The 14,164-nt window shown below is 28.7% G+C and overlaps 2 long non-coding RNA genes across 2 annotated transcripts; both read left to right on the forward strand.

Moving 5' to 3' along the window:
* Window positions 1-371: 371 nt before the first annotated feature.
* On the forward strand, window positions 372-7,304 carry LOC145934423 (uncharacterized). The gene is made up of 6 exons (XR_014425024.1): window positions 372-459; window positions 2,599-2,688; window positions 2,771-2,858; window positions 3,022-3,109; window positions 5,275-5,304; window positions 7,221-7,304. It is a non-coding gene; the product is annotated as an uncharacterized LOC145934423 (long non-coding RNA).
* A 2,135-nt stretch (window positions 7,305-9,439) lies between these two features.
* On the forward strand, window positions 9,440-12,013 carry LOC145934004 (uncharacterized). Its single transcript, XR_014424972.1, has 3 exons — window positions 9,440-10,046; window positions 11,656-11,736; window positions 11,932-12,013. It is a non-coding gene; the product is annotated as an uncharacterized LOC145934004 (long non-coding RNA).
* The last annotated feature ends 2,151 nt before the right edge of the window (window positions 12,014-14,164 follow it).

The raw sequence follows: 14,164 nt of genomic DNA on the forward strand, positions 1-14,164 counted from the left end.
TAGCTGAAGATTTCGTCAAATTGAAGGAAAAGGAGGTGGTGGTAGAGCCATAGGGCGTCGCAAGAGGAATCCTCTACAAGAGTGAGTATTATCTATTTAACGTATGAAAAGAATTATATCCAAAAATCTAATAATATAATCATTATTGTATTTTTAATTTTTATTTCATTTATATGTTACAGATCAGCGTAGCTGAAGATTTCGTCAAATTGAAGGAAAAGGAGGTGGTGGTAAAGCCATAGGGCGCCGCAAGAGGAATCCTCTACAAGAGTGAGTATTATCTATTTAACGTATGAAAAGAATTATATCCAAAAATCTAATAATATAATCATTATTGTATTTTTAATTTTTATTTCATTTATATGTTACAGATCAGCGTAGCTGAAGATATCGTCAAATTGAAGGAAAAGGAGGTGGTGGTAAAGCCATTGGGCACCGCAAGAGGAATCCTCTACAAGAGTGAGTACTATCTACTTAACGTATGAAAAGAATAAAATCTAAAAATGTAATTATTATTGTATTTTTAATGTTTATTTCACTTATATGTTACAGATCAACGTTGCTGACGACATCGTCAAATTGAAGGAAAAGGAGGTGGTGGTAAAGCCATAGGGCGTCGCCAGAGGAATCCTCTACAAGAGTGAGTATTATCTATTTAACGTATGAAAAGAATTATATCCAAAAATCTAATAATATAATCATTATTGTTTTTTTAATTTTTATTTCATTTATATGTTACAGATCAGCGTAGCTGAAGATTTCGTCAAATTGAAGGAAAAGGAGGTGGTGGTAAAGCCATAGGGCGCCGCAAGAGGAATCCTCTACAAGAGTGAGTATTATCTATTTAACGTATGAAAAGAATTATATCCAAAAATCTAATAATATAATCATTATTGTATTTTTAATTTTTATTTCATTTATATGTTACAGATCAGCGTAGCTGAAGATATCGTCAAATTGAAGGAAAAGGAGGTGGTGGTAAAGCCATAGGGCGCCGCAAGAGGAATCTTCTACAAGAGTGAGTACTATCTATTTAACGTATGAAAAGAATAAAATCTAAAAATCTAATAATATAATCTTTATTGTATTTTTAATTTTTATTTCATTTATATGTTACAGATCAGCGTAGCTGAAGATATCGTCAAATTGAAGGAAAAGGAGGTGGTGGTAAAGCCATAGGGCGCCGCAAGAGGAATCCTCTACAAGAGTGAGTACTATCTACTTAACGTATGAAAAGAATAAAATCTAAAAATGTAATTATTATTGTATTTTTAATCTTTATTTCACTTATATGTTACAGATCAACGTTGCTGACGACATCGTCAAATTGAAGGAAAAGGAGGTGGTGTAAAGCCATAGGGCGTCGCAAGAGGAATCCTCTACAAGAGTGAGTATTATCTATTTAACGTATGAAAAGAATTATATCCAAAAATCTAATAATATAATCATTATTGTATTTTTAATTTTTATTTCATTTATATGTTACAGATCAGCGTAGCTGAAGATTTCGTCAATTTGAAGGAAAAGGAGGTGGTGGTAAAGCCATAGGGCGCCGCAAGAGGAATCCTCTACAAGAGTGAGTATTATCTATTTAACGTATGAAAAGAATTATATCCAAAAATCTAATAATATAATCATTATTGTATTTTTAATTTTTATTTCATTTATATGTTACAGATCAGCGTAGCTGAAGATATCGTCAAATTGAAGGAAAAGGAGGTGGTGGTAAAGCCATAGGGCGCCGCAAGAGGAATCCTCTACAAGAGTGAGTACTATCTACTTAACGTATGAAAAGAATAAAATCTAAAAATGTAATTATTATTGTATTTTTAATCTTTATTTCACTTATATGTTACAGATCAACGTTGCTGACGACATCGTCAAATTGAAGGAAAAGGAGGTGGTGGTAAAGCCATAGGGCGTCGCCAGAGGAATCCTCTACAAGAGTGAGTATTATCTATTTAACGTATGAAAAGAATTATATCCAAAAATCTAATAATATAATCATTATTGTATTTTTAATTTTTAATCCATTTATATGTTACAGATCAGCGTAGCTGAAGATTTCGTCAAATTGAAGGAAATGGAGGTGGTGGTAAAGCCATAGGGCGCCGCAAGAGGAATCCTCTACAAGAGTGAGTACTATCTATTTAACGTATGAAAAGAATAAAATCTAAAAATGTAATTATTATTGTATTTTTAATCTTTATTTCATTTATATGTTACAGATCAACGTTGCTGACGACATCGTCAAATTGAAGGAAAAGGAGGTGGTGGTAAAGCCATAGGGCGTCGCCAGAGGAATCCTCTACAAGAGTGAGTATTATCTATTTAACGTATGAAATGAATTATATCCAAAAATCTAATAATATAATCATTATTGTATTTTTAATTTTTATTTCATTTATATGTTACAGATCAGCGTAGCTGAAGATATCGTCAAATTGAAGGAAAAGGAGGTGGTGGTAAAGCCATAGGGCGCCGCAAGAGGAATCCTCTACAAGAGTGAGTACTATCTATTTAACGTATGAAAAGAATAAAATCTAAAAATGTAATTTTTATTGTATTTTTAATCTTTATTTTATTTATATGTTACAGATCAACGTAGCTGAACGACATCGTCAAATTGAAAGTAAAGTAGGAGGTTGGGAAAGCCATAGGGCGCCGCAAAAGCAATCTTATACAAGAGTGAGTACTATCTATTTAACGTATGAACAAAATAAAATCTAATAATGTAATCATTTTTGTATTTTTAATTTATATGTTACAGATCAACGTAGCTGAAGACATCGTCAAATTGAAAGAAAAGGAAAAGGTGGGAAAGCCATCGGGCGCAGACAAAACAGTTTTATATAAGAGTGAGTATATATTATTTATTTATTAATAGTAAGAAATTAAAATTTAGAGATATAAAACTTTATAAAATGATGTATATTTTTTTAGTGTACGTATGGATAAAATTAAATCTAATATAATAATTATTATGGTATTTATAATTTTTATTGTATTTATATGTTATAGATCAACATAGCTGACGATATCGATAAATTGAAAGAGGAAAAGGAAGTGGGAAAGCCATCGAGCGCCGGCAAACGAATCCTATACAAGAGTGAGTTATAGTTATATAACGCATGAAAAAATAAAATTTATAAATTTAATTATAAATAATATGTTTTAATACTTTAAACTCAAATAATATTCTTTGACAGAAATCAGCTTATAACTGTCAAAAATATTAATCGAGTTTAAAGAATTATGACATATTATTTAAAACATTATTATTTTAATTTTTATAACATTATTTTAAAAATTAATTAGCAAATTAACTTCTTAATCAGCTGATTTCTGACAAAAAATATTTATAAGGTGTTATTTTGTTAATTAAATGTTATTAATTTCTTAAACTCGATTAATATTTTTGACAGTTATCAGCTGATTTCTATCAAAAAATATTAATCGCAGATACGGCATTATAACATATTATTTACAATATACATATTACTATTTTAATATTTTTAACATATTATTATTTTAAAATTTAATTACCAAATTAACGCTTTATTAATATCTTTTGACATACATCAGCTGATTAAGGCATTAATTTGCTAATTAAATTTTGAAATAATATTATGTTATAAAAATTAAAATAATGTTACAAATAATATGTTATAATACTTTAAGCTAATAATATTTTTTGACAGAAATCAGTTTACTGTCGAAAAAATATTAATCGAGTTTAAAGTACTTTAACATTCTTTCTATTTAAAAACATATTATTTTAATTTTTATAACATATTATTTTAAAAATTAATGAACAAATTAACTGCTTAGTCAGCTGATTTCTGACAAAAAATATTAATAAGGTGTTAATTTGTTAATTATATATTAAAATAATATTATGTTATTAAATGTAAAATAGTAATACGTTGTAAATCATATGTTATAACGACCTATCTGCGATTAATATTTTTTGACAGAAATCAGCTGATAACTGTCAAAAATATTAATCGAGTTTAAAGAATTATGACATATTATTTAACGTATTATTTTAATTTATTATATAATATATTATTTTAAAAATTAATTAGCCAATTAACTCCTTAATCACAGCTGAATTCTGACAAAAAATATTAATTGCAGATACATAGGTCATTGTAACATATTATTTACAACATATTACTATTTTACATTTTATAACATTATTATTTTAAAATTTAATTAACACCTTATTAATATTTTTTGTCAGAAATCAGCTGACTAAGGAGTTAATTTGGTACTTAATTTTTAAAATAATAATGTTATAAAAATTAAAATAATATGTTATAACAAAAGTACACAATCTGGCACTGCCAGTTACGGGACGCGCAATACGCCGAGGTTGCGAGTTGCCCGGACCGCCGAGCCGAGTCGAGCCGAGCCGAGCCGAGTCGAGCCGAGCCGAGCCGAGCCGAGCTGAGCCGAGCCGAGCTCCGAGTTCGCAGTGAAGTACGCCGCGACCACTGCCATTACAACTTCGCGACCTTGGCGTGCTGTGCGTCCCATAACTGGCACAAACCTGTCTGTTGCATTTTCGGTTGTTCGCGATCAACGTTTGCACACTCATCGCCGGTCCACGATAGTACAATTGTAAGTTTATTGTTTTTACGTGCTTAATTATCGTACAAAGCCGATCGCGTCGCGAAATCGTGTTCGACATCGTGATCGCGATTGCACGGGCGAGTCCGTTACGCTACGCGACGCCATTTCATGAGCGAGTCTACTATGTACATGGGCGAATCGATTTACCGTTGCACTTTTGACGCGAATTTCCGGAGTTTTTCGGCGTTGTCGATTCTATTTCTACGTCGTTGAATTGTGATGTATAAAACATAGTGAAATGTAGTCCCTATTTCTTGGAATATCGGTGACTCGAGATATATATAGATATAATTATTTATTATGTAATGCGTACACCTAAATTCTTTTACTATTAAATATTTTAATTAAATATATTTAATAGTAAAAATAAATAGTAAAATATTTTAACTTAAATATTTTTAATTATTTCTATCTTTCTTTAAAAAATATTTCTTTGCAAATTATGTAGTTTTTTAATATCTTAAAGTAAATAACAAAAGTTAACTATGCGCATAATATAATCATTTTTTGAAACATTAAAATTAATATTTAAATTTTAAAATTAATTTTAATATTTCAAAAAATAATTTGAAATATAAATAATTTAAATATTTTAATAATAGTTTTATATAATATTTATACGTTTATATTTTACAGATTAACATTGTCTACAATTCCATCAAATTGGTGAGTATTGAATTATTTAAAAAAATATTAAGATAATGTATTTGTGAAAATTATATCAAATATTATAAAAAAAAATATAAAAATTATATTAAATATTATTATATACATTTTAATACACATATATATAGAAGATATAAGTATTAGAAATAAATTTTTTTTCTCTGTTAATTATAATATAATTTGCAATAATAGATGTATCGGTAAAATTTTCTTTTTATTCTTATTTTAATTCTGCAAATTGTTTGATATCTAAATTTACTTTTTTAAAATTTTTATAGTTTATATATATACACATTATATATACACATTAAAAGAATTAATGTCCCAAATTAATCGTAATATTATATATATAAATATATATTATATATATCACAAATTCATTATCTTGAAATAAATTAATTATGATACATTATTGTATATATGTGTTTAACTTTTGAGTATGTATCATAATAGAGATTTTTTCAACGTGCATATGTTATAAATATAAAAAATAAGAAATGTTTAATAGTTATTTTATAACACATTTCAATTAATTTAATAGAACGCGCGTTAATAATTAAATTATATAAATTTTTATAATGTGCTAATTTTATTTTTTCTCCAAATTTATTGATGCATGTTTGTTGATAACGACTTTAATAAAGTTTATTAAAAATAAAGTTTAGTTTATTATTTAATTAATATTTTTATAATTTATTTAAATAATTTATTCAAATAAATTGTGCCATGAAAATAATTCTAAGAAGCTTATTCAGTTACTTTTTAATGGAACTATCTACCTACATGTTTATTACTACAGTTGATAAAATAAGATATTACTATAAAAATAACGATTTTTTTATATTGTTAATAAATCTTAAATATCCAAGTATTGAAAATTAAAAATAATTTTACCTTCTTGAAAATTCAAACTTTATATCTAAATATCTATTTATTTAAATACATTTTGTCTTTCTAAAAAAAGGCATATTAAGTTGATTCTCGAAAGTCTCGAAGTATTGTTGCTTCTTTTCTGCACTTTAACAGTTAGTCCACAATAAAATAAAATAAAATAATATTAATATGTTTTAAATTTGTTATAATACTTGATTAATATTCTTGACAGTTAACTTGATTAATATTCTTGACAGTTATCAACTGATAACTGTCAAAAATATTAACCGAGTTTTAAACATTATAACATATTATTTAAAACATTATTATTTTATTTTATTTTATTTTATTTTGGACAGCTTCTCATCGAAAGGCTGTCATCGCGAGGGTTAGCAGTTTGACAGTTTGTTTAAAATAAAATTAAATAAAATAATAATATGTTTTAATACTTTAAATTCGATTAATATATATTTTTGACAGTTATCAGCTGATTTCTATAAAAAAATATTAATCGCGGAAAAAGTAAATATTATAAGTACTATTATATAAGTAATATTATAACATATTATATTATTTACAACATATAATTAAAATAATAATATTTTGTAAGTAATATAATATTTTATACTACTTTATCTGTGATTAATATTTTTTTACGGACATCAGCTGATAACTGTCAAAAATATTAATCAAATTTAAAGTATTAAAATATATTATTTAAAATATATTATTTTATTTTATTTTGTTTTGTTTAAACTATCAAATTGTTAACCCTCGCGATGACAGCTTCTCGATGCTAGAAATATAATGCACAACGCGAATCCAGACAGCCAATCAGCATCGCAGAAAATAAGAGGCAACAATACTTGCAAGAATCAACTTAACATGCCTGTTTTAGAAAGTGAATAGTAATTAATTAAAATTTAATTGTATCAAACTTTATAAAGTTATTTATATATTTATTAGTGTACCATTGGAAAAAATAAAATCTAATACAATAATTATTATTGTATTTATAATTTTTATTTCATTTATATGTACAGATCAACGTAGCTGAAGACATCGACAAATCGAGAGGATGAGGAGGTGTGGTAAAGCCATCGGGCGTCGGCACAGGAATTTTGTATAACAGTAAGTATTTATTATTTATTTATTAATAGTAATAAATTAAAATTTAGTTCTATCGAACTTTATAAAGTAAATATTTTTTACTAGTGTACCATATAGAAAAATGAAATCTAATACTTATTGAATTTATAATTCTTAAAATTTATTTATCAAATTAACGCTATAATCAGCAGATTTATATCAAAAAATAAATATCGAGTTTAAATAAACATACCATACCATACCATATTGTCCCATAATTATCATAATTTTTTAGGTATAAATTCTAAAAGAAAATTTTCTTTGCGTACATGCAAACATGTGTTGTATGTTTCGCATAGTCTTATATCTCGAATATCTTTTAACATTGCAGATGTCGAGTCGCGAGTGCAATCTGAGAAAAGTTTCGCGGGTACCTTCGACGAACTTCTCGATCTACCTATTGGATTACGCGGTCAGACACCCGATTCTTTATGTTAAAAATTTTTTATATTAAATTTCCGAGCATTCTTTATATTAAAAATTCAAAATTGAAAAAATGTACTGACTTCGCGAAAGTAATACCGATACCCTCCCCTATAAAACTAAAACACGTTGAATATTATCATTTTTTACAAGAGGTCTCAATAATTCTATTCATGTTCAGTACATATGTGCAATTTCGGATCCCTATTCCACCAATTAGTAATATTTAATTAATTTTTTAATTAATTTTTAATATCAACGCCCAGCAGTGAAAATGTGCCGCGCTGATGATTTTCTAATGATAGTTTTCAAGAGTTCTATAAGAGCTCTATGCATTATAGAATTAATTTTAAAAAGAGTTCCGGCCATTAAACTATTTTTTAAACAATTTTCTACAATTACGTCCAGCACAATACTTAGTGAAAATGTGTCGTGTTGATGATTTTCGGCAGTTCTAACTATTGTTTTTGACAGTTCTATTAGAGTTCTATGCTTTAGAAGTGTTCTGATTAAGAAATATATTTCATTAATTTTTAGTAAAATTGTGTTTTAGTAAAATTGTGTTCTGCATGTTTGATTATTTTTATAGTATTTGATGAAAGACAGGAAGCACGTAGATAAAATAAAAGCACGTGCAAATACTGTCTAAAAAATATATTATATTATTTTTTTTATATTAGTAGTAATATATTGCTTTCTGCATCTTATAACGTTTTTGACATTTTACGAAAGACAGACTGAAAACATGTAGATAGATTAAAGCAATCTTGATTAAGAAATATATTTTAATAATTTTTAGTAAAATTGTGTTTTAGTAAAATTATGTTCTGCATGTTTGATTATTTTTGTAGTGTTTGATGAAAGACAGGAAGCACGTAAACAATTCAAAGCACGTGCAAGTCCTGTCTAAAAAGTATATTGTATTATTTTCTTTTATTAGTAGTAGTATTGTTTTCTGTAGCTCATAATATTCTTGACGTTTCACGAAAGACAGACTGAAAACATGTAGAAAAATTGAAGCTGTCCTTATTAAGAAATATATATTTTATTAGTTTTTGCCGAAAATCATCAGCATAACGATACATTTGTACTAAATGTCGTGCTGGACATAATAGTCAAAAATTGTTTAAAAAAATAATAACCGGAACTCTTTTTAGATTTAATTCTAATGCATAAAACTCTTATAGAACTTCTTGAAAACTATCATTATAACTACAGAAAATCATCAGCACGACATTTAGTGAAAACTCATTACAAACTATTATCCAAACAGTAAATCATTTCGACTTAATCATTCAATCATTTATCAATCATTTTTGAGTTTCGGAGTAAATCCGGTAGCGCGCAAATGAAGGCGATGCAATTAATTACACGCATCACTCTATTCAAACCTTCGTAATATAATGTGAAAACGTTTATTAAACTTTGATCGGTGCTGCGCATAATCGAAGTTTCGTACGAAAAAATTAACTAACAGAAGCTAATCAAGAGACGCATGATTAAAATTAACGATTTTACCGGTATTATAGAACGAAATTCGTAGAAAAAGACGAAGAATAAAACTACTTCTATATACGGATTAGCGATTATTCTGACCGCCGCATTCCTTCTGATCACGCGCTCGCATCTTTTCTCTTATCATTTTTCTCAGTTTATGATAAGCGTCGCAGGTACCTGTCGCGTGTGACGAGCCGGAAGTGCCGAATCTAGCGACGAACGACCGTCTCGATCTACCCACTGGATTACGCGGTCGGGCATCCGCGATTATTTAAAATTCGTGTTTGTCGCTTCGCGAATTCGAGTGTTTGTCGCGAGACGTTTCTCCAAACACGTATTTCGCGTAATTTGTGATAAGTGTTGCAGGCACCTGCGGGTGTCACGAGCCGGAAGTGTCGAATCTAGCGACGAACGACCGTCTCGATCTACCCACTGGATTACGCGGTCGGGCATCCGCGATTATTTAAAATTCGTGTTTGTCGCTTCGCGAATTCGAGTGTTTGTCGCGAGACGTTTCTCCAAACACGTATTTCGCGTAATTTGTGATAAGTGTTGCAGGCACCTGCGGGTGTCACGAGCCGGAAGTGTCGAATCTAGCGACGAACGACCGTCTCGATCTACCCACTGGATTACGCGGTCGGGCATCCGCGATTATTTAAAATTCGTGTTTGTCGCTTCGCGAATTCGAGTGTTTGTCGTGAGACGTTTCTCCAAACACGTATTTCGCGTAATTTGTGACAAATGTTGCGGATATCTTCCAGGATCGCGGGATGGATGATGAAACGGCGATGCATCGACCGGTGAGTCTATTAATTATTTATTTTATTCATCAAGGACCACATATTCGTGATAATTTACGTATCAAAGTTACGCATCATTGCTCGCGATGCGGAGAAACAAATCCTCGACAATCTTATCAAAACCCTGTACATTTACTCATGCCATGATAAAAAAAATAGCCTCCATAACTCGAAGTTTCTTCCTTAGTAATGGCAATTCTAACAGTAATTATCTATAGATAATATAAAGTTTGTTTAAACTCGATTAATATTTTATCACAGAAATCAGCTGATTAAAGCGTTATTTTTCTAATTAAATTTTAAAATAATAACATGGTAAAAAATTAAAATAGTAATATGTTGTAAATAATATGTTATAATATCTTATTTTTGATTAATATTTTTTGACAGAAATCAGCTGATAACTGTCAAAAATATTTTATCTTTTTCACTAATCGATAAAAAATGATTATGACAATAACGTCATATTATGCTTTAAAAAAAAAAGTATTTTATAAATGTACATTTACATACGTTATGATTTGAAATTTCTATTTTATGAAATTATTTAAAACTCGTTAATTTATTACTGAAAAAAAAACATGGAAATAATTCTCTTCAATTTTAACAGGTTTTGGATACGTTAAATAGAATTCTTTTGAAATAAGAGACATGTATCATTTTAAAAATGTTTTCTCGTGTGTTTTTGGATTAAAAATGTATATTTTTGTCTTTGCAAAAATTTTAAAACTTACAGAAATAATAGAAAGCATCATCTTTAGATGAAATAATAATAGAATGATCTTTAGAAACAATAATAGAAAGTATCATCTTTATCTATTTCTATAAGTTTTATTATTATAAAAAATATATTTCCGAACAATCCAAATATACAATTATAAAGCGCATTAAATAGCACAAAAAATTGTTTGAAATTCTTTTCCTACTATATCTTAACAATATATTTAAATTATGTAAATATATTAAGTTTCAATTTTTTTATTTTCTAAAATATGAGGAAGCGCAATTATATAAAAAAATATGTTTCTCTTACTTACATCTATTATCTTACTTTTGCAAAATACTCAAAGTTTAAAGTCGGAGGAGAACATTTTTATATGTTTCCGTTTAGACTTTGAATATGGAAATCGAAGGAAATAGAAACACATAAAAAATAATAAATGCAATGATAACTTATTCAATCGTCTAATTAAATTATATCTTCGTCTACTGGTGATTTTAGCAAAGAATTTATTGTAATCCATAATGAGTTGTGTCACGCGGGGTAAATGTCACACAATTGCATTTACTTCCTCGCGCCGAGACCCGGATGCTATCACACTTGACTGACTTGACTGACAATATACATATTACTTAAGAAGAGTCTCTCATCAGTTTACGATAAGACCAGTTACAAATATTTGTTTGAGACCTCACGACTTTATCTTGAAAATTAATAATGTATGAGCTAAACGTTGCAAACTAAAATATTTAACGCTACATCGAATTGTAAAGTTGAGAATTGTGATAGTACGCGCGAATATAAAATTCAGTGCGTACAATAACAATTTTTTAAAATATTAAATTATTTGAGCATTGCTACAATTTAGGTTTAATTTGTATGTTACAGGTCAACGTATATATAGCTGATGACACTGACAAATTGAGAAGAAAGAAAGGAAAGGTATCGGACGTCGGCTAAGATCCTAGAGTGAATATTTTTCACTTATTATTAGTTAGTGCATTAAATCAAAATTCATTATAGTTGTATCAAAATTTATATAAAATTATTTATTTTCTTTTATTATTGTTGGCATGAAAAATAAAATTAAATACAATAATAATCGTTTAAAAAATTATATATCGTAGGCGCTACTATAATTTCTATTGTATTTATATGTTACAGATCAACGTAGCTGAAGACATCGTCAAATTGAAGGAAAAGGAGGTGGTGGTAAAGCCATAGGGCGCCGCAAGAGAAATCCTCTACAAGAGTGAGTACTATCTATTTAACGTATGAAAAGAATAAAATCTAAAAATGTAATTATTATTGTATTTTTAATCTTTATTTCACTTATATGTTACAGATCAACGTTGCTGACGACATCGTCAAATTGAAGGAAAAGGAGGTGGTGGTAAAGCCATAGGGCGTCGCAAGAGGAATCCTCTACAAGAGTGAGTATTATCTATTTAACGTATGAAAAGAATTATATCCAAAAATCTAATAATATAATCATTATTGTATTTTTAATCTTTATTTCACTTATATGTTACAGATCAACGTTGCTGACGACATCGTCAAATTGAAGGAAAAGGAGGTGGTGGTAAAGCCATAGGGCGCGCAAGAGGAATCCTCTACAAGAGTGAGTACTATCTATTTAACGTATGAAAAGAATAAAATCTAAAAATGTAATTATTATTGTATTTTTAATCTTTATTTCACTTATATGTTACAGATCAACGTTGCTGACGACATCGTCAAATTGAAGGAAAAGGAGGTGGTGGTAAAGCCATAGGGCGCCGCAAGAGGAATCCTCTACAAGAGTGAGTATTATTTATTTAACGTATGAAAAGAATTATATCCAAAAATCTAATAATATAATCATTATTGTATTTTTAATTTTTATTTCATTTATATGTTACAGATCAGCGTAGCTGAAGATATCGTCAAATTGAAGGAAAAGGAGGTGGTGGTAAAGCCATAGGGCGCCGCAAGAGGAATCCTCTACAAGAGTGAGTACTATCTACTTAACGTATGAAAAGAATAAAATCTAAAAATGTAATTATTATTGTATTTTTAATCTTTATTTCACTTATATGTTACAGATCAACGTTGCTGACGACATCGTCAAATTGAAGGAAAAGGAGGTGGTGGTAAAGCCATAGGGCGTCGCCAGAGGAATCCTCTACAAGAGTGAGTATTATCTATTTAACGTATGAAAAGAATTATATCCAAAAATCTAATAATATAATCATTATTGTATTTTTAATCTTTATTTCACTTATATGTTACAGATCAACGTTGCTGACGACATCGTCAAATTGAAGGAAAAGGAGGTGGTGGTAAAGCCATAGGGCGTCGCAAGAGGAATCCTCTACAAGAGTGAGTATTATCTATTTAACGTATGAAAAGAATTATATCCAAAAATCTAATAATATAATCATTATTGTATTTTTAATATTTAATCCATTTATATGTTACAGATCAGCGTAGCTGAAGATATCGTCAAATTGAAGGAAAAGGAGGTGGTGGTAAAGCCATAGGGCGCCGCAAGAGGAATCTTCTACAAGAGTGAGTACTATCTATTTAACGTATGAAAAGAATAAAATCTAAAAATGTAATTATTATTGTATTTTTAATCTTTATTTCACTTATATGTTACAGATCAACGTTGCTGACGACATCGTCAAATTGAAGGAAAAGGAGGTGGTGGTAAAGCCATAGGGCGTCGCCAGAGGAATCCTCTACAAGAGTGAGTATTATCTATTTAACGTATGAAAAGAATTATATCCAAAAATCTAATAATATAATCATTATTGTATTTTTAATTTTTATTTCATTTATATGTTACAGATCAGCGTAGCTGAAGATATCGTCAAATTGAAGGAAAAGGAGGTGGTGGTAAAGCCATAGGGCGCCGCAAGAGGAATCTTCTACAAGAGTGAGTACTATCTATTTAACGTATGAAAAGAATAAAATCTAAAAATGTAATTATTATTATATTTTTAATCTTTATTTCACTTATATGTTACAGATCAACGTTTCTGACGACATCGTCAAATTGAAGGAAAAGGAGGTGGTGGTAAAGCCATAGGGCGTCGCCAGAGGAATCCTCTACAAGAGTGAGTATTATCTATTTAACGTATGAAAAGAATTATATCCAAAAATCTAATAATATAATCATTATTGTATTTTTAATTTTTATTTCATTTATATGTTACAGATCAGCGTAGCTGAAGATATCGTCAAATTGAAGGAAAAGGAGGTGGTGGTAAAGCCATAGGGCGCCGCAAGAGGAATCCTCTACTAGAGTGAGTATTATCTATTTAACGTATGAAAAGAATTATATCCAAAAATCTAATAATATAATCATTATTGTATTTTTAATATTTAATCCATTTATATGTTACAGATCAGC

Source organism: Prenolepis imparis, unplaced genomic scaffold, assembly GCF_030444845.1.
Source record: "Prenolepis imparis isolate NDT839.2.m4 unplaced genomic scaffold, iyPreImpa1.0 SCAF_3, whole genome shotgun sequence".
Taxonomy (NCBI): domain Eukaryota; kingdom Metazoa; phylum Arthropoda; class Insecta; order Hymenoptera; family Formicidae; genus Prenolepis; species Prenolepis imparis.